Raw genomic sequence first — 22,354 nt, 5'->3', positions numbered from 1 at the left:
ATAAATATTTGGACATTGACACAATTTTCATCATTTTGGCTCTGTATACCACCACAATGGATTTGAAATGAAACAATCAAGATGTGCTTTAAGTGCAGACTTTCAGCTTTAATTTCAGGGTATTTACATCCAAATCAGGTGAACGGTGTAGGAATTACAATACATTTTATATGTGGCCCCCCCCTTTTTAAGGGACCAAAAGTAATTGGACAATTGGCTGCTCAGCTGTTCCATGGCCAGGTGTATGTTATTCCCTCATGGGAGTCCGTTATTTCATTGACAAGGAGCAGATAAAAGGTCTAGAGTTCATTTCAAGTATGGTATTTGTGTTTGGAATCTGTTGCTGTCAACTCTCAATATGAAGTCCAAAGAGCTGTCACCATCAGTGAAGCAAGCCATCGTTAGGCTGAAAAATCAAAACAATCCTATCAGAGAGATAGCAAAAAACATTAGGTGTGGCTCAATCAACTGTTTGGTACATTCTTAAAAAGAAAGAACGCACTGGTGAGCTCAGCAACACCAAAAGACCCGGAAGACCACGGAAAACAACTGTGGTGGATGACAGAAGAATTCTTTCCCTGGTGAAGAAAAACCCCTTCACAACAGTTGGCCAGATCAAGAACACTCTCCAGGAGGTAGGCGTATCTGTGTCAAAGTCAAAAATTAAGAGAAGACTTCACCAGAGTAAATACAGAGGGTTCACCACAAGATGTAAACCATTGGTGAGTCTCAAAAACAGGAAGACCAGATTAGAGTTTGCCAAAAAACATCTAAAAGAGCCTGTACAGTTCTGGAACAACATCCTATGGACAGATGAGACCAAGATCAACTTGTACCAGAATGATGGGAAGAGAAGAGTATGGAGAAGGGAAGGAACTGCTCATGATCCAAAGCATACCACCTCATCAGTGAAGCATGGTGGAGGTAGTGTTATGGCGTGGGCATGTATGGCTGCCAATGGAACTGGTTCCCTTGTATTTATCGATGATGTGACTGCTGACAAAAGCAGTAGGATGAATTCTGAAGTGTTTCTGGCAATATTATCTGCTCAGATTCAGCCAAATGCTTCAGAACTAATAGGACGGCGCTTCACAGTGCAGATGGACAATGACCCGAAGCATACTGCGAAAGCAACCAAAGAGTTTTTTAAGGCAAAGAAGTGGAATGTTCTGCAATGGCCAAGTCAATCACCTGACCTAAATCCAATTGAGCATGCATTTCACTTGCTAAAGACAAAACTGAAGGGAAAATGCCCCAAGAACAAGCAGGAACTGAAGACAGTTGCAGTAGAGGCCTGGCAGAGCATCACCAGGGACGAAACCCAGCGTCTGGTGATGTCTATGGGTTCCAGACTTCAGGCTGTCATTGACTGCAAAGGATTTGCAACCAAGTATTAAAAGTGACAATTAGATTTATGATTATGTTAGTTTGTCCAATTATTTTTGGTCCCTTAAAAAGGGGGGGGGCACATATAAAATGTGTTGTAATTCCTACACCGTTCACCTGATTTGGATGTAAATACCCTGAAATTAAAGCTGAAAGTCTGCACTTAAAGCACATCTTGATTGTTTCATTTCAAATCCATTGTGGTGGTATACAGAGCCAAAATGATGAAAATTGTGTCAATGTCCAAATATTTATGGACCTAACTGTATGTCTGCACAGGTCATTATATATATCTACAGTATATATATATATATACACACAGATATACATAAACATATATATTATATATATATTACATATATAAAAACTATATACATGCAATCTCCTATATCAGCTCATCTTTTATATCCATACATAATCTCTCTCTCCTTCCCACACTCTCTCAGTCTTAGTCTCTTTCTCTCTCTCTCTCACTCACACACGTCAGTGTGGGTTAGATCATTAGGTCTAAAGCATGGCTCTGGTCCACAGAGTTCCCCTTCCCCGTCCTGTTGATGCCCCAGCGCTCCTGTCTGAGAGCGGCCATGCCAGCGCCCTGCCCACCGCATGACAAAGTGTCAGTCCCCGGCACCTTCAGCCATCTGCTTACCAACACACACACACACACATACACATACGTACACACAGGTAAACACAAACACACACACACACGCACAAACACACAGTGTTCCAGTTTCACAAACTTCTCATTCAAAGCACATTGTGTGAAGGCTCAAGGTGCCACCAGGTAGGGGAGGAGTGTGGGGGGGTGAGGTGTCATGAAAGGGGGGTTGGCGACACAGGCTGATTCTGCTAATTAACTTATCATTGTCCGCTGACACAGGGATTCAGAAGGTGTCAAAAAAGGGAAGTTACTAACTGGTTGCTGTGAACTCAGGATTGGCTATCATTTTAGTTAAAGGATTAGACTAATAGAAAACCTGTCCCACTGAGAATAATTAACTATGAATCAGACGCCTGATAGAATTATATTATAAAACAATGGATGAATGACAAGAATATAATGAAATATCCCATTAAAGTGAAGCGTATTGTCCCTTGACAACACTTGCCTGGAGAAACGGTCGTTAGCAACAAGCTATTAATAGTTGAGATAAATACTCAGTGCAAAGGGGGAAAAGGAGACAAAAGACACAGCAAAAACACAACAAAGAGCTGTGAAAGAAGCCCAATCACCATCACCCTGCTCCAGCCCAGTCACCATCACCATCACCATCACCCTGCCCCTGCTCCAGCCCAGTCACCATCACCATCACCCTGCCCCCTGCTCCAGCCCAGTCACCATCACCATCACCCTGCCCCTGCTCCAGCCCAGTCACCATCACCCTGCCCCCTGCTCCAGCCCAGTCACCATCACCCTGCCCCCTGCCCCTGCTCCAGCCCAGTCACCATCACCCTGCCCCTGCTCCAGCCCAGTCACCATCACCATCACCCTGCCCCTGCTCCAGTCCAGTCACCATCACCCTGCCCCCTGCTCCAGCCCAGTCACCATCACCCTGCCCCTTGCTCCAGCCCAGTCACCATCACCCTGCCCCTGCTCCAGCCCAGTCACCATCACCCTGCCCCCTGCTCCAGTCCAGTCACCATCACCATCACCCTGCCCCCTGCTCCAGCCCAGTCACCATCACCCTGCCCCCTGCTCCAGCCCAGTCACCATCACCCTGCCCCTGCTCCAGCCCAGTCACCATCACCCTGCCCCCTGCTCCAGCCCAGTCACCATCACCATCACCCTGCCCCCTGCTCCAGCCCAGTCACCATCACCCTGCCCCCTGCTCCAGCCCAGTCACCATCACCCTGCCCCCTGCTCCAGCCCAGTCACCATCACCCTGCCCCCTACTCCAGCCCAGTCACCATCACCCTGCCCCCTGCTCCAGCCCAGTCACCATCACCATCACCCTGCCCCCTATCAAAGAGACAGATCTCCACCCCCCCCCCCCCACCCCCGTCGGCTGTTCTGAGCCTTTACAATAATTCCCCGTTCGCTCGGAATGAAGTGGGTTGTTAAAACAGATACGACTGCTGCTCGCTGAGTGGACTGGGTGGCTTGCATGAGACTGACCTCCGGTGAAACGTTACGACAGGGCGTCACGACACACCCGTAACGACGATGTGACAGAATACTTCACCTGCGCAACGTTTGACGACGGGGTTGTCCTAGCGATTCTGCACAACTCCTCCTTCCTTCACCTCCACGACAGTTACGGAATAAACTCCATGGCTGCAACGTGTGGGGTTCTCGTATTGTTTCATTGTTCTGAAGTCAACCTGTACGGCTATTGTTATGGTTCTTGAAGTGTATTCTACGGTTCTAAAGTTAAAAGTGGCACACAGCCTCTGTTAGTAGGGCTCACAGCTCTATGTGAGCTATCTCATTGGCTCTCAGTTGTACGGTTCTGGGTTCTACGTTTCTACGGCAGGCTGCTATATGGTGGTTTGAACATCGTGGCTCATCTGAGAGAAGGCCTGAGTGCTCTCAGCTGGAGCACGACCTCTCAACAGACAGGCAATCAAGTCCTCCGCCATCCATCAGCCCACAGACACACAGCTCTCCGACCGAGCACAGCGCTCTGTGGCGTTTGATAAGACACTCGCCAAGCGGGAACTTGGAAAATATAACCTTCCCAGGTTAGGTCTGCGTGCTATTTTGATCCTTTTCCGTGGAAGGAAACAGAAAATGGGGAGCTGAGAAGCAGCGCATCTCCTGCCTCTCGTGTCCTTTTAGCAGCCAGACACTTTCTTCTCTCCTACCTCTGTGTTGCCGTTTTTCTATTTTTTTCCTTGCCTTTACAATTTAATAACTGCTATAACTTCTATTTCGTATCCAAAGGGGATTTTTGGTGCTTGTCAGATAAAGGCCGGGGTTGTCACCCAACTTCTCTGCCTGCCGCAGACAGAGTCTATTTACTCTTCCAGTCAAATTCAGTCATCTCTCCCCTCAATCTGTCGGAAGGCAACGAGCACAGCTCTCTATAGAATTCGCTGCAGTATTTTGTCTGTGGACTCTCTGTCCCGTTCTGTCTTATCAGCGCTGTGTAGTTAAACACTGATTGATATTCTGTTGGTCAACATGAGAGCCAATTGACCTTTTCCAGTGAGGAGTTGGAAAATGAGTGGGCTCTCAGAAATTGTTCTGGACACCGTCTGACAATAATTCAACAAAGCATGGCACTGGAGAAAAGCCTCAATTTAGGGGGAGTTTTTTTTCCCCTCCTTAACCCCGTAACTATTACTAAGGTAATGAGTTTTGTTGTTAGGTTGTTTAGCATGCACCAATCATGAGGAGCTCCTCCAGCCCCTCCCCGCCGCTGCAGAGAGCCGTGTCAGAATATGAGTGCTTGAGTCGCACGTCATGTCAACCAACGATGTACCGCTGCCTTGACTTTGATACTTTCGACTGCGGTCTATCGACAACAGAAAAATTATAGGAACCAAGAGTGTAATTGGGATAAATTCGAAGCATTTGTTTTGATTGAATATTTTGACAGGAAAACAATTGATAAGAGTACACTTCCAGATACTGTCTATACCACAATCTAGTTTGCACCTATGGCTGAAGAAATCTAAAACAGGGTGGGGTGTGTGTGGGGGGTGGCAGGGGTGCTGTATCTGTCTGGGCAATCCCCAACCTCCTCACCTCCTCTCTGTCAATCAATAGCCTTTTTCATCTGCAGGGTTGAGATATCATTAATAATGGCTGACATGCTCCTATAGTGGTAATAAACTGGGGGGAATCTGGTGTGTAATGGTACAGTAATGGCACCTGGCCGGGGTGTAGCCCACCAGACAGCTCCTGATGGATAAGCCCTGGGTAAATGGATCAAGCCTCAACCAGGAGACAGAGCCTCTCGATTGCCCCGTCTTCTCTGGAGTTGTAGGCTACTAGTGTGAATAGGAGCGATGCATTACTCAGGGTGCCGCCCCTAAGAGGAAGGTGGACGGTCCTGGTCTACTGATGGTTTTGATGTCGTTGGACCAACATGGAGATTTCACCCCCCACTCCCCTCGGTCCCGGCAGTGGGATGGGTAGTGCACATCAGCAGGGTCTCAATGAGAGCGTCCTGGGTAAGTAAGCACTAACTGGGGCATGTTAAGGTAATTTCATGTCATCCCTGCTGTCCCTCCCTTCGCCGTGAGGGATGATTTGCTGGATGAGGTAGCTCACCGTCGCCTCAGAGCCGAAGAAACTGTGGAGTCGGGGGCGGTGCTAAAAAGGCCAAGTTTCTTCAGTCGTTTCAGAAGCCTAAGAGTGGAATTACATGATTGATTTCTAGAGATGATGAGTTGTCATTTCAGACGAAGAGGAGGGGGAGAAGAGAAAAGTCGAGTAAAAGATGAGAGATATTCTTCCTCTCCTAACTGACAAGCCTGAAATATGGTCTATACTGGTTAACCAAAAGGAACACATACATTTTCTACATTAGAAAGAATTCCCATTATTTCTTTCTGAGCCATGAAAATCAATTCTGAAATGATTGCATTCAGGGACAAAGGGAGAGGGAGAGAAAATAGTTGATGCGCCTTTGGCTGGTCAAATAGATAGAAATAGAAGTTGTTTTTTCCCCCTCCTTTTTCTATTTCCCAGTCTCCGGGGAGAAGACTAGGATGGAGAACAACTAACTATTTCTGTTCTTCAGTTTTTTCCCCCCCACCCGTCATCTTCCAACGCGTGCTTTTGTTTTCCCTCGATGAGGCCCTCGACGCCGTAGCTCATCTCTGCGGCAGGCGCCTTCCTTTGCTTGCTGTAAACCTCAGAAGCAGCGGTTCATCCGCCAGCCTTCTTTTCCGTTTTGGAGGATATCCTATTGAGACATGTTTACTAGAAGAAACAGTGTGCAGGGTTCTTTGTCAGTCTCGTGGTGTGTGTGAGAGCTCCTGCTTGATACAGTCTTATGGGCTGTCAGATCCATGCAGCAACGTTCGGAGTACAAACATCCCATAATGTCCTCCGGCATGACTACGCTCTCTTCAGTTGGACATTTTAAATGGCAGGTCCCATAATTTGCACCATTCAGCCTTATCCAAGCTGTACTGTAAGGTGTTAAGTTGGCTCTGGTCTTTCCATTACCATTTAAAGAGCTGGGATAATGATGCAGGTGCCTGGAATATTTAATTGTACTGGCAGGATTAGGTTGAGCTCTGCCAGCCGTGTCGCTGTGCAGGGGCGCGTGATGGAGATGTTTCATGGACTCCACAGTCCCCTGCCCAGCGCTGCTGAATCAAGGACTAACGCCGTCTGAGGGATTTCAACTTCCATGATCCTCCGGTGGGGTTTGGGGGTCGGAGGAGGGGGAGCAGGAGGGGGGGGGGGGTGAGTTGCACAGTGTCTGGATCCGTGACCGGGAAGCCCAAACCGCCATTTCAACCCTCCTGGCTCATCCCCCCCTTACTCCTCCTCCTCACCACATTGCGTCAATCATTTCCTCCCAGGGGGCAATCACACAGAGAACCTGTACTGGGCGCCTTTCAGGAGGAAAAAGAAGAAGAAAAAAGAGCCGGGAGACAGGCAATTTCATGCACTTAACCCCATTCCTTTTAAATGAGCCTGGGGTTGAGTTTCATGGCTGGGCCCTGTAATGTGACCCTGTGTGTGTGGTACACAGGAGAGGGGCTAAAGAAAGACTCTGTGGGATTGCCTCAGAGAGAGAGAGAGAGACAGAGAGAGAGACACTGGAGACCCCGAGACCCCTCGCTGCCCTCATCACACACAGCTCTCTCCAGGAAAAAGTGCCTTTCAGAGTCTTGAGCTTGAAGGAGGAGATGGTGATGGTAATGGACTAGGTGTTTGCGAGTATAGAGTGATCGTCTGTGAAAGGAAGATGTGTCTGTGACGTAGGATGTGTTTGGCACTGTACAGTGTGTGTGTGTGGGAAAGAGAGAGAGAGAGCACATGCGAGGGTGAGGTGAAATTAAAATGCCAAACCCACATCTGTGTGAGGGGCCCTGGCCCCATAGCTCATTCTAGATATGCTCATCTGTTAAAGTGGCAGCGCCTTGACATCCTCAAGGAGCCTCCGCTTCCCCGCGGAGGAGCGGCACAAATAAACGAGGGCCTGCCAGAGGAGAGAGGGAGGGAGGAGGGAGGGAGAGAGGGGGGAAAGAGAGGTAGGAGGGGAGAGAGAGAGAAAGGATGGGCGGAGCGAGTGAGAGAGAGAGAAGGAAAGATGGAGAAGGAAAGAAAACGGCGGACATGGAGCAGGAGAAAGAGAGAGAAAGGTGGGAGATTGAGTGCCTGCACTTTTCAGAGAGACTCCGTGTCCCTAATAATATCTCCCCCTATCAGTTCCATGCGGTACATCTCCTCTAATTATATACAATCACAGGAGAGGGAGGAATTAGCATATTTGAGGGGCCAAATCAACATGCCACGCTAAGAGAGCCACGTAACTGCTCCTAACTCTGTTAGAGATATAACACATAAACCCTGCTACGCCGTCACAAGCTGAAGGAGGAACAGACACAGCCCCGACACCACCCCCCCCCCACACACACACACCTACCCTACCCCCGCTCTCTCTAAATGCTGTCTGACCTATCTGACCTGACCTCGCCTCTCCTCTGTGACCGCCTGCCACGCTGTGTTTATTAAACATGGATGAGGAGGGCTCAATATCGCTTGTGGCTTCTTTGACACATGGTGAGGTTGGCCATATAGGGACCACTGGATGGATCCTCAGCCCCCCCATCCCAAGCCCCACCCCCTGCCATCACCACCACCACCCCTGCTCCGACAGCTCTCCGCTTCTCTGCTTTCATTTTGGAAGATTATTCAAGGTTATTACCTACTGCAAAAGGCCACTTACGATGCACAGGAGTAATATGGCGATGTGCTTCGCTTCGCTGAAAGACCCCCTCCCCTCCCAGTGTACAGGCTATTTCTAATTCACTGTTGACTTGCTTCACTAAATATGAAACTGCGCCCTGGCTTTCACTGGACCTAAGGGGAACCACATTTTAAAACCCGGAATCCAACCCACCCCCCACACCCTCCATCCATTGGGCAGGGCAGATATCTGCCTTCTGAACCTCTCTTAAAGTGGAGAGATACCATCCGCGGCACTATATTATACATTAAAAATTGAGATGGGCTGACTTAGCTTCATGCGTGACCCCCCTCTATCAATAATGGATGCAGGTAAACACCAACAAAGCAAACAATGTAGGAGAAGGGGGAGCATGGCTGAGGAGGGGGTGGGGGGTGTGGAGAGCACACATGCGTGAAGAGCAGCCGGCACTGTTACATGTATGCACGACCCCCCCCCCCCCATCCCAGCGCCCCCCACCCCACCACACCACCCCATACCCACACATGCATGCTGGGTGGCTGGGGGTTGTGGCGGATGGGCTGCAGCAGGAGTGGGGGGGGCAGGCCGGGGTCACCACAGAGGGGGGCTGGGTCCTCCGTCTTAACTCGCTTGGCAGGTTATTGATCCGGACTTGTCACATACATCTTTTCTTCTCTTTTAAGAAAATCACTAGCTGAGGTCTGCCAGTGTCCTTTCTAACTTTCAGATGTCAAGAAAAGTTTGGCCTATATATATATAAATATATATATATATATCGTTTTTTTCTGTGTGTTTTGTGATCTGCAATGTGCATAAGGAGAGAAGTTTTGGTAGTTGCACATGTGTGAAACGGCTTGACATATACAGAAACAAGCATGAACAAACAAAAGTCATGCAACAACCTTTAACACACACACACTGTCTCTCAAATCACAGCTGTGTGCTTAAGTCCACATGACATCTCATTCTTGCTCCTGTTCCACATGGTCTGCCATGCCACACAGCGCACTTTCATATTTCTAAGGCAAACTCTCTCCACATGGACACACATGCACACACACACACACATACACACTACAGTACAAAGACACACTGTATCACTGCACCACAAGACATATCAAATGAAAATGGCTGGGAACAATCTCAGGGGGCCAAGCCCTACAGTCTATGTGACAACCCACCCACCCCCCAAACACACAACAACTGATGCGCTCTGACAAATATGTGTTGGCTTCATGTATGATAAAATGAGAGTGTAACCCCCCAGTGCGAAGAGGGTGGTGGGATGAAGGGGGGGCGGGGGCGAGGGGGGTTGATGCAGAGATGAGTTAATCATGTCTGAGTAGCTTCTCCCATCACTGGCAGCACTTTAATCAAATGATGACCTTGTAAAGCATGCACTTGTCATTTGGGACCCTAATCTCCTCACTAATGACTAATTAGCCTCATCACCTGTTCTTCCAAACTTCCATTACACCCCCGAACCAAGCTTAAGATAATGGTATCAACAAAAGATGAGGAAAAGGAAGAAGGAAGGAAGAAGAAAAAAAACATCCCTCATCCCACAAAGAGGAAAAGAAATGCAGCAGGCATCAATCAACAACATGGCCATCCATAACTAGGAGGAGGAACAGTCACTTTTCTCCTCTTTCCCAGCTAGAGGCCACTGGTTGACTCTGGAGGACAATACGGATACAGATTCATTAGCAGCAATTAGGACCAAAATAGCTAAGGAGATAAGGGTGAGAAACTCCCGTGTGATGCTAACCCCTGTTGTGGGGCTAACCCCTCTGTGAGGTCAGACAAGCAGAGGGGATGAGGAGGCTGTGATTGTACCCCTGTAGCTAGCGCCGGCCATCTGACTCACAGCATCGTGTGCTGTCCCTGGGACTGCATTCACGGCTTACGTGCTCGTTCTATCCTAGAGCTGGCGTTTGTGTTTAAAGCAGAGTGCGTGCTTGAGGGGTCGTCACCGTGCAGCTTGTCGAAGAAGGGCTATCCGTGGGTATTAGTAAGGGAGAGATTTAGATATGGGGTTTCACACAGATTGGGCCCTACTTAGCAAATAGTGCAGCAAAGAGTGTGCATGTGTGTGAAGGGGTTGAGGGGGGGGGGGGGGGGTACAGGCGGAGGGTGGTGAGGGGGGTGGGGTACAGGCGGAGGGTGATGAGGGGGGGCTGTGCCGCCCAGCTCTGGTGCAGCTGTGGCGTTTGGCGACGAGAGCACAAACAGGCGGCTCCCATTCATTACCGCCTTTTTATACCGGAGACATTCTCTCCTTCTGGGGGCCCTAAGCATCTGCCTCCACATCAGAGAGAGAGGCAGGGGGAGGGATGGAGGGGAGGCAGGGAGGGGGAGGGATGGAAGAGGGGGATGGAGGGATGGATGGGAGAGGAGGGAGGGAGGGAAGCAGAGTGCGGGAGATAAACTGAGTGAAATAAAAAAGGAAAGGGGGGGCTAAAGATGAGGGGAGGGGGGGCAGATCAGAAGCCACAATCCCCGCCGTTTATCCCTCCCCTTCATCCCTCCTTCCTCATCCTCACATCACAGGAACATCTGGCTATAAAGCTGGCCAATAACAGAGCCATTGGCTGAACAGTCCGCAGATCTCTCACCCCCCCCCCCGTAGACTCATCCAAGACTGGGCTCTGGGGAGACACACACGGAGGTACACAGCTGGAACGATTAGACCATCTCTTTTAACACACACCCATAACTGTATTTACCACTTGGGTAAGAGCAATACTGTGCACAGCATCACATTTGAAAACAGACTTTTAAGCTGCCCCGTTCAACATGTATCTTATGTAGGTGAAATACCTTCATATATATCTTAACTGCTGTTGGAGGCTTCTGAGGTTTCCGATAGCTGAAATATATTTAGACGAAATTGGATTCGTACGCATTTACGAAGCCAGCAGAACTTCGGGAAGTGAGTGAAGTTGTAACTATGCAAATCAGATCCAAAATGTGTGTGTGTTGTGCCATTCCAGGCGTCACATTAGTCGTCACTGAGGTGGCCATAGCAGCGGCCTCTCCACAGTTATTTATCTGACGTGATGAACGAGCCGCACGGCGTCCCACATCAAGATACCGTGCCGCCGTAACGAAGCACTTCTAAATAATGTGCCCTCACCCAATGGAGGTGGATTTCAATTTGAGCTCATTCAATTTCCTTCAACTATCTGCCAACCGGGCACAAGGACAATGGCCACCGTCTGAATTTCCTTTCTTTTTCATTTTTCATTTTTAATAAATCACCCTCTCAAAGGGCATCTGAGGGTTGTCCTGGGAGACTGATAAATAAAACATCCGGCTCGATCTTACAAATCCCATTTAGAAGAAGAGACAGGACACCGAGAGCAGAGACGTGTTGCTGGTATCATGGCTCTGTTTGCATCTCAAGGTATGACAGGATATGGCAGTGTCCGCCTGTCATGTGCTACGAGGCAAGTGATCCTTTGCTGCTAATTGCTGTGCTGCGCTATGCCCATCGTGACCTGCAGTATCTAGGTACCAGCCATGCTCCTGTCTGCTTGGAGGGCTATCTGAACCAGCTCCAAGTACCTCCATGGTACATACTCAGAGGGTAATTAGTATTAGAAGCAGAGCAGAGATAGCCTCTGATGTAACCTGTAGTCACAAAACAGAGCAGTTACAGTTTTAGGTTCCTGTTCTGCTGCTTGTCATGACACTTATCCTTTAATAAGCCAGTATCCTTGGGCAATTACATTGTAGTCTCTACAGATACTGTGTAGTATATACTCTATACTGTGTAGTATCTACTCTATACTGTAGTATCTACTCTGCAAATACTTTGTAGTCTCCTCTATACTGTGTAGTATCTACTCTACAGATACTGTGTGGTATCTACTCTACAGCTACTGTGTAATGTCACTGTAGGGTAACTGTGTAATTACTTTAGGGAAATTCACATAATTCCATAATACATTAATACATACTTTGTAGGAATTATGTGGATGGTAAAAACTAAAAGGCACAACAACCTCTGTTACTGACGACCCTAATGAAGGGTAGCGAACCGTTTAGGAAGCTTGACAGCCAATGAGTTTGATTGCAGGTGCGGTTTGTGGAAATTAACATACCGATTAACCTATATTTATGACGGACAGCGTACCTCATGTCCGGTCATACGAGGCTCCTCAGGCCAGGTCGAACAAGCCATTAGCATAGCGTTTCAGACAAAGTACGCTCACATGTAAAAGAGTTGGAGCCCACAGGATAAATACTATGTTACACTGTGCAATACCGTAGTTAATAATGAGGATTGGACCCAGGCTATGGGCCTGGGCAGGGGGAAATAGGTTTCACCTGACTCTCAAGCGCTCATGGCGAAAATATATAGATACAAGACGGGGGGGTAGCATTATATATAGCAAACAAAATGATTACACATTTTAGAGCAATTTCTGGGTCCCGCGGTCGTAATCACTTTGTCGATAGGCTTCCAGTGTGCAGGTGCGCAGATACAGATGGTTTTATGAAGATCCATTAAAAATAATTTAGCTCATCGCCGGGCCCAGGAGGGGCCTGCTGTGGAGGGACGGGGGAGACGCGCTGGGCTGCCAACCGGCACTGGCGACCCCCCCCTCACCATCACCCCCCCCCCCCCCCCCCTGCCGAGCCACCACATCGCCATGGGAACAGTGAGCTCAGACGGAACGGGCGGAGGAGGCACAGACACACGGGTTGGCAGACATACACACGCCATAAACAGACAGACACACATACACGCACACACATACACACACACTGCAAGGAGAGGGTAAAAAGGAGCCACTTGCTGCTAGTTGGGTCAGATAGAGATGAGAGCCACATCAATGGCAGGGCTGGGTCATGATGAGGCCCTCACTCTAGTCCTTGTGTGAGAGGATGCAGGGGCCAAGTCCTTGACGTGGGCTGAGGGATGGGGACAGATTGCTGTGCCAGGTGACTGCTCTGACAGGGGGAAATATCAGCAGGTGATTTGAACAGGAAACCTCTGGGACACGCACTTATTCAAGGGGTGAAATATATCATATTTACAGTTTGTTGACTACCTCTGCTAGACAGTACAATGAGTTTTTGGTTCGGAAAGTGAGGAGTTTGATGTGGGAGCACCTTGGGTTTGGATGCGTTGATGTGTTTGGAGTTGATTCCAGTAGAGGGATTATCAGAAGCTAAAAGAAATCAATGTTCCTTAATAAAGAAGACTTGTGAGTGAAGACTGGGTTCTGTGTGTGACAGGCCTGTCTGGGGGCCTTATCTGTATCGTCAGCTAGAGAGACAAATATTTACCAGTAAACAACTAGGACTCCAGCCCACGTGGGCTCTGACAGACTTTACACTCTATTCACCTGCTCCTTGTCGCCACCGAAACAGGCTTGTGTACGCACACACACGCACACACTTTTCCGCTTTGTCTCACACAAACTTCTGCTTTGTCTCTCACGCGTATACACCTTTCTGCTTTGTCTCGCACACACACCTGCATTCACCAGCCGTCATCCAAATCCACTGTCATCCAGACTAGCCTGGCCGACAGCAGGTGGCTGGGAGGGCTCCACACCAGCACACAGAACTCCGGTAATGAATCCCATCCTGGTGCACTCCATCCAGGAGGCTAGCTGTGCCGAGGAGGGCCTCTCTGTGGGAGTCCGCACGGGGCTGCCTTCAGAGCGTAGCGGTCAGAGTGCTGGTCACACACTGAGGAGGAAAGCGATACTGAGTGCCCAGAGTGCTTGATAACTTTGCACTTTTCCTCATACAAGCCGAAAGACAGCAAATATCTGAGGGTATTATTTGTTCCATTACAAATAGCTCATGCATGCTCTGGAATGCATATTATTTATATATTTTTTCTGACCTTTTCCATTTCTGTTCCATTTCCATGGCCATCGAATCGAAATGAAATAAATGAACTTGCAATGAAACATTAAAGTCGCTTCAATTAAAAATGGAAATCCCTTTGATGTCATGGCTGTTTGTTGACGTGCAGAAACTGTGAGACCTACTGTTTCACTGGGAGGCCATGCTGGTGTGTTTACTTCAGATTAGAGCCACACTCATTACTCACCCACGATGGGGAATGGCTGCTGCTCGTGCCTCTACTCTGTAATAGATTGGACCTGTTCAGCTGACTAAATAATATGAGCAAATCAATCTGACTAAGCACAATATTCATCGCTCTCGCTCTCTCTCTCGCCCTCTCTCTCTCCCGTCCCTGAAGTTAGGACCGGGATGTGTTGTGTGTCTCATCTGTGAGTCCCAGCACTCGCTGGCCCGTCCTCCCCCCCAGACAAGCCGAGAGCCCTTGAATTAAGTCAATCATTTAGTCGTAACAAATTAATTAAAAGAATAATTAAATCATTAACACATTAAATATAGCAATTAGAAATCGTGTCCTACATGAGTGAATTTGAGTGAATTTGATGGGGGGTGGGAGGCAACGGAGGGTGCCAAAACACAGTTTTGCCTTTTTTATTTATTATTTTTCCGTACAATCTTGAAGAGTGTCCCCTCGGCTAGCGGACAGAGAGAGAGAGAGAGAGAGAGAGAGAGAGAGAGAGAGAGAGAGAGAGAGAGAGAGAGAGAGAGAGAGCTTAACAGCAAATGGAAATCTGAAAATACTAATTCAGATTATTCACCATTAATTAGCCAGAGAGGAGGAGTGAAGCAGGGCTTGCCTGGCCGTGCTGGGCAGAGCCGACTGCTGTTTGACTGTTTTATATGGAAGTGTAAAGCTCAAGACTCTCCCCAATCATGACACTGTTATAGCAGCAGACACTAAATTTCCTGGTCGCCTAGCAACAGCAGCCCTCCCTTGTGGAGGCGGAGTAGGGTCAAGGGATAAAAAGCCCCGTTGCCCAAACAGTCCTACACACACACACACACACACCCAAGATCGATGGCCCAACTAGAGCACAACATGGTGTCATGGTGGAAATAGGAAGCTAGCTAAGTCGTAGGACCTCGGCGTAGATGGTTAATTCCCGGGTGTAATCCGTCCATATCCCCTATGGACAGGGCACGGTGTCAGTTATAGACTTGCTGACAATCCCGTCCAGGAAGCATGATGAGGGGATGGTGACACGATGCTGTCACGGTGCTGCTGCAGAAGCTCTTACACTGGAGGTCATCCCAGAGTCCTTTGAAAGTCAACAACAAACAGCCTCCAATGTTTTTTATCAGCTTCATGAGCGATCAGTGGCGGACTAACCACTCCTGTAAATGGCACCAAAACGGATGGGTAACTCATCGAGCTAAAGCCTCAGCACTACCAGGACCCGCTGCAGGCTCGCCTGGCACAGACTCACACACACTCTCGGAAAACCAGTTAATTGTCTGTTTAACATTGCTGGAGGATGAGAGGGTGAGGGAAGGCCAAGGATTCCGGTGCGCTCGCTTGCACACACACACACACACTTTCTGCACAGACACACACACACTTTCTGCACAGACACACACACACTTTCTGCACAGACACACACACACACTTCTATCCCTTTCAGGGTTGTTAAATACGTCACTGATGGCATAATGAGCCCTGAGGGAATGCGTGTGAGGCTTGGCGTGTTTCAGGAGGTAACAGTGAAAGGGCTAGTCACAGTGAGTGTATGAGACGAAAAGCATCTGTATGCATGGATTTGGTAAAGGGGCTTCAAGCTCATATTCCAAGGAACAACAACCGGTCAATAAAATAACAACTTGCCTGGTGGCTGGACTAAAAATGTCCTAAACATGGCTGGATCTCAAGAAGAGAGTCCGTCTGTGTGAGCACCGTCAGGTGAGTTTGTGATCGTCACTGAAAAGCCCTCCGAACAACTGTGCCTCTCCTGGAGCTTGGGGCTGGCAAGGCCTCAAAGGTGGGGGCTCCTCGGCGGAGCCCCCAATCCTCCCGGCATACGGGGGAAATCAGGTCAGGCTCCACGCTCGTCTAGCAACAGACAACAGTTGACAATCTCAGGCGTTTTATGTCCCCTGTGCAGTATTAGGGAGATACGGATCTAATGCCTCAGATGAAAGCCTTGCAGCGAGGCTTGGCTACGTCTTGAAATCCAAAAGTTCTGCGCGTCTGTGTGTGATTCGCAGATAGAAAAGTACTCCTTCTGCTTGATAAAAACTTTAAACTGCAGGACTAATAGAAAAGAAATCAGTTTTTGAGCCATTTATTAGAGTTGCAACGTGTGGACCAAGTTAGAGACACATTTCCTGACCATGAACACTTTGGATAAGGCAGGAATCTCATGTACACATCTAGGAGAGTAAAGGCAGACAGACAGAAGACCTATACATAGCCCCCACCAGCTTGGATGGCAACAGTGCCAGTCAATGCTACCAGACGTCTATTTGTGTCTACCTTCACCGATAGCATGATCTCTCACGTCAATCCCCATGGTCTAAATATTTCTAAAGGGGTATCGATTCAATTGGCTTGTGTTTTCCGGGAAGCATTAGCAGACAAGTGTGTGTTTGTTTGTTGTGTGTGTGTGTGTGTGTGTGTGTGTGTGTGTGTGTGTGTGTGTGTGTGTGTGTGTGTGTGTGTGTGCGTGCGTGTGTGAGACTGTGTACAAGGTTGGATTTCAGATACAGAAAATCATGCCATTTCAGCTCCGGCAACAATAAAAAAATCAACAACATGGATACGTCCAAAAGGACGGTGCACGTCAAGTCAAGAGCTTCCCTCCGAAACGAGAAAGAAGAGCTCCTGTTTGTCAACGAGGGACTGCACTTCACATCCTGCTGTGTGGATCCTAAACTCCACTTTGAAAACAAGTTTGTGACGAGTGGAGTGAACCTGGCCCCCCCGAGGCAGGGATTGGCCCGCTCGCAAACATCCTCGTTCTTTCAATCCGCCGAAAAGCCTTGCTCCGCGTTCTCTCCTAAGCGTTTGTTTGTTTTGATGGAGGGGGTCTGACTGCCCCCACTGGCTCCGTCACAGTTACCGGCTACATCAGCACCCGGCCTCAATACTGTCTGGGCTCAGCGAGAAACAAGGAGCGCTCCCACTCCCAATTTACACAACAACAACATTTGTCTCCCTCTCATCCACCTGCGCTGTTCTGCTAAATGGTGCAAATGGATGGTTTAATAAATTGATTTCTTTGCACTGTTAATCTATGGCTGCCTTTTTAATGAAACTATGGGGAATTAGCACCACCCAACATTAAAATGCATAAATAATGGATTAACATCCAGAATTCATTACAAGGTGCCATGCGAAGCTCCACGGGCGAACGTAGCCGGTCGTGTTCAGACGTTAATCTGGGATCACTGGGGCTGATGCAGCTGATATCATCTCCCAGATACGCATCGGCACAGCTCATTTTACTGCAGGCGAGTGATGTGCCTACAATTAATTCCCAGAGTTTCCATTACAAAGTATTCACTGTGAGGAGCAACATTGGAAAATTGTTCAAAAAAGGCTAATGATGTAGTTATGTAAAAATGACAAAGGAATGATCGACTGTAAGACTAGAAACACGGACGTTCTTACTGAAAAGTACTGAACAAGAGGGCCACATCTGACTTCCAGATAAAGCATTTAAACACTAATTACCAGCTGTGATTATCCACTCATCAAATGAGTGATAGAAATGATAGGCAACAAGGAACTACTGTTTATATTTGTTCATTTGACAAGTTTTGTTTGTGGTTATAAAAAACAGAGGGCCGTGCTAGTCTTGTGTTTGATCATGCTGAAATAGCCAGAGGGCGGTTGGGTGACAAAACACCACAATTATCAATGGCCAGAAGGGATCAACACATTTGAATATAATTTCCCAAAACTAATGTTGGCCGCCTCTTTGAAGTACAGCACATGGCGTTGGTTTAAATGAGCTTCTCAAACGCTTGGAGGTTCCCAGTGGAAAGTTTCACACACTTGTCTTCTCAACAGTCTTCAGTGTTTGTCCTTTCTTCATCTCCCTTTTGCAGTGCAAACTGATGAGGCGGTCTGGAACCTTCTGATGACTAGTAGACCCTTGCTGACCCTGACCCGGCCTGTGTGTGTGGAGGTCTGTGTGGGTAGGAGAGGAGGCCGTGATATGGAGACCAGGGTCCTGGTGTCTGGGCTGATGGCGTGTTCCTGTCAGATGGATAATCCCAGGCTGCTCCGTCAGCCTCCCTCGTTGGCTGTGTGATGGACTGCCCCCCCCCCCCCCACGCGCCAGGCACATCTCAGCCACCCGGCCGGGCGCGCTCTGTTGTGACATGATTAAGATATGGTGGGGGAGGGGAGGGGGGGTAGTCTCGTCACACCATCATAACCACTCATTAGAATGCCAGTCAGATCCCAATCCATTTGCCGGGAACAGCACTGCGTAGACACACATATAAACCCCGGCACAATCTGAAACGCACACACACACATCCCCACCACCCACCACAACACCACACACACACCACACGCATCTAACCGCCTTTCCCTATTTATCAAGCAAATCTGTGAGAGACTATCATGGAAGAGCAATCTGATTCTGATTCATAGCCGTATATTCATGTGGATCGTTCCGGCATGCACCTCCCCCCCCCCCTCCCTCCTGAGAAGGCAGTGTCTCACAGCAGAACATCAGCGGTTGTAAAACTGGAGGGCTGTAATGTTCTCAGAGCCTTGGAGGCTTATTAGGAGGCATAAAAGCTGCATGCTACCTTCATTCATATTCTGTCTATAAACGCTGGCCCATTTCTCCTCCTGCCATGTGACGGGATGCATGGAAAATAAGACTGCTCCGGTATTTATGCTGCGCGATTGATTTGCAAAATAGGTCTTTACTAGAAACATGTCGGAGTGATTCCAGGATTTGAAGATGTGGAAAGTAGATGTGTATTGCTGTGTCAAAAATCCACACCGGAGAACCAAATGGCAAAAGCCTATGAGAGAAAGCGCTTCCATCTCCAGTCTGTTTGCATTTGGACTGTGTAATCTACAAAACTGGATTTGACATTGATTATTGTGAGCAATGAGAGTGCTGACCGCTTTGGCATTTCATACTTGAGAGCTGGGCCAGGATGGTTTTGGGTTTGCAGAATTATTCATTCCCATCCACCGTGCAAAGTTCAATATGTGAACTCCACTGTAGCTCGAGCAGAGACAATTACAGGGGCTGGTGTGTCGTCTGAATGTGATTTTCTGAGGGCGTATTATCTGGGTTTCAAAGCAGTGGCGGCCAGCAGATCACACCTCTTATCTACTGCATGGGCACGGCACTCCGGAGACATCCTGAATTACACCCTCACTGAATCACAAATCTAACTGTTGGTTCAACTTAAACTAGGTCACTTACATGATAGGCAGAGTGTGCGCGTGTCTGTGTGAGCATTGGCTAGGTGGGTGTGAGGGAGAGGGTGGGGGAGAGACAGACAGAAATTGAGACAGAGAGGGGAGGGCAGAGAGAGGGAGAGAAAGTGAGAAAAAGAGAGACGAGAGAGAGAGAGAGAGAGAGAGAGAGAGAGAGAGAGAGAGAGAGAGAGAGAGAGAGAGAGAGAGAGAGAGAGAGAGAGAGAGAGAGAGAGAGAGAGAGAGAGAGAGAGAGAGAGAGAGAGAGAGAGACCGATGTGTGAGTGTGGGGGTAGATGTGAAAACAAACAGCAGTGGACATCCCTCCCCTTCACCCTCATCTTCATCACAGCTAAATCTGCCTCTAAAGTAGGCCACTAAGAGCTCACCTCGGCTCAGAGTCCTAGCTGAGCCCTTTCAAGTGACAGCCATCACCAAACCCAAACTCCAAGAGAGCCCTTTCCCAGGTGTCTACCTGACTCACTACTCCTACCCCCTAACACAAAGCCATGGATGGCTGTAGGCAGAGCCCGAGGTAATATTTAAACTAATCAAGGGAGGTGAATAATGGGTTCATACAGTAAAAGGATTGGAGCAACAGGCCGAAGACTTGTCACAACCATGTCAGTGGGTATAATGATTACAGTTACATTTAAATTTAGTCATTTTAGCAGACGCTCCTATCCAGAGAGACCCACAGTAAGCACAGGGACATCCCCCCGAGGCAAATAGGGAGAAGTGCCCTGCCCAAGGACACAACGCCACCCGGCACGGCTGGGAATCGAACCAGCAACCTTCCGATCACTAGCCCAACTACCTAACCGCTCAGCCACCTGACACCCACAGTTGCAGGTAAAAGGTAAAGATTAAATAATTTGACACCTCCCTGACTCCCTTGATGTTTACCTGTCAGTAAGTCAACCCAGGGTCTGATAACTGTAATTTGCAATGCAGTGCAACTACACATTAGCAAGTCAACCAAGCTTGCTACTGTCACAATACGATCACAAGAGTGGACCGTGTGAGTGTATGGTCCAATACACAACACAGACAGCTTCAGACAAGCCTGGGTGACATGTGTGCATGTACCCTTTGTATGCAACATGTTGTCGGTAGTTTAACTAATTTCCTTCTGGACAATAAAATCTACTCTATCTTATCATGCCATTTTCATATTTAGCCCAGAAATGCAACATAAACTGCATTGGAAATACAGTGACTGTCGCCATTCATTAACTGCAGTCTATTTATATTTTGGAGGGATACAAACACAATAAAGCTCTTTTTGGAAATGTTCTGCACAGGACTGGAAACGCCTACTTTGATGTTCCTTGAACACGTGAATCAAAATCCTGGAGAGCCGGCAGCCAGGAACATTTTATATGCATCGCCGCGTTCTTCCTTCACGGTCCCAGTTCCCCAACTAGGTCACCGCGAATCAGCCGGCGCCAAAAATAATAACAAAAGGTGTGCCCCTGGCTCTGTAGGGGTGAGATCCCTGCCTCTGCACTACCCATGGCTGAAATGTGCCCCATCAGCAGTCTCCCAATCTGCAGGCATTATACCGGGCATTATACCGCATCCGAAACAGACAACACTGTTGTAAAAGCCTCGTCTTAACAATGGCGTGTGTACACACAAACGCTGTAAGCACTCAGCTAGGTGGTAGAGCACAGGACGTGATGTGTAGTGGTGTCTGTGTTGTGGCAGGGCCGCCAAATAGGGACTTACCCTGCTGCTGCAGGACAGAGTCTTCGGTCCCAGATGCGGTTTCTCAGTCCTGAAAGTAAGTTGGAAAAGATGTCGCTTATTCCACTGGGGGGCCGCTGGCTGTCCTTAGAGCAGAGAGCACTCTGTGAGTTTACAAGTGCTGTCTGTCTCACCTCCACACAAAACACAGTCTGCCCACACTCACAATCAAGCACACACGGCTGCTTGCTCACTCTCACACACACACACACACACACACACACACACACACACACACACACACACACACACACACACACACACACACACACACACACACACACACACACACAGTACACGCACACACAGGCAGACACACACCCACTGCCACTGTTTGAAGAAAGTACAGTAAATGCAATGCCCAGAGACAGAGCCTCATGCACAGTTAATGTTTCTGCTGTCTGGATGATTAACGTTACCTGATTCCCGCTCCCAAACGGCTCCAAAATTTCGGTCCCCTCCCGCCTCACCTTCTGTGGCTGACACACTCCTGGGCCTGGGTAAAAATAGCCGCTCCGCCCCTGTGCCACGCTTTGTTCCTCTCGCTGCCTTTCAGGATGAGCTCCTGCTCCGGTTGAAGGACCTAGGAGATTTTTTAAGAGAGAGACAGAGAGAGAGGAGAGAGAATGTTACATGTTTGAAAAGTTGCAATGTACTTGAGAGAAGTTGGTGTGAGGATTGTTTGTCAACACAGTCTAGTGTTTGTGTACCTGTCAGAACTGTGGTATTATACTATTTGCTGTTATGTTGCGTTTGTCAAAGCGCTGTTTAAAAATATAAAAGGCACAGCAATGGAACAGCGACTGTGGGTTGACAGAAGTATAGTGAATGTACGTGGAAGCTAGCCTAACTACTACTGAGAACAGTAGGCTACTGTTAGCCTATAGGCTAACAGTGCACGGAAGAGAAAGCTGGCAGTTGGCCAGAACTCAACAACCATAAAATGACACACGAATTCCATTACAAAGCTTACTTAAACTTTTTGTTTTTAAAGAAAACTGTTGTTGGTGTTTTGTGTTATCGTTGTGAATAAACGTAGCCCACTTTGTCCTTTGCTGGGCCATGACACTCAAACCGACCGTCCTCAGCTGTCGTCCGA

General features: G+C 48.3%; 1 protein-coding gene across 1 annotated transcript in view; it reads right to left on the bottom strand.

Moving 5' to 3' along the window:
• Positions 1-22,354, bottom strand: part of adgra3 (adhesion G protein-coupled receptor A3) — a 114,188-nt gene extending 91,834 nt beyond the window's left edge. Inside the window, exons 1-3 of the mRNA XM_062449729.1 lie at positions 22,300-22,354; positions 21,726-21,838; positions 21,238-21,286 (exon numbers count right to left, since the gene is read on the bottom strand). The gene's annotated coding sequence lies outside the window, so the exon portion shown is untranslated. The remainder of the gene's footprint in view (positions 1-21,237; positions 21,287-21,725; positions 21,839-22,299) is intronic.

This window comes from Osmerus eperlanus, chromosome 23 (genome assembly GCF_963692335.1).
Source record: "Osmerus eperlanus chromosome 23, fOsmEpe2.1, whole genome shotgun sequence".
Classification (NCBI taxonomy): Eukaryota; Metazoa; Chordata; class Actinopteri; order Osmeriformes; family Osmeridae; genus Osmerus; species Osmerus eperlanus.
The sequence above is the reverse complement of the archived record's forward strand: the minus strand, read 5'-3'. Positions and strand labels throughout refer to the sequence as shown.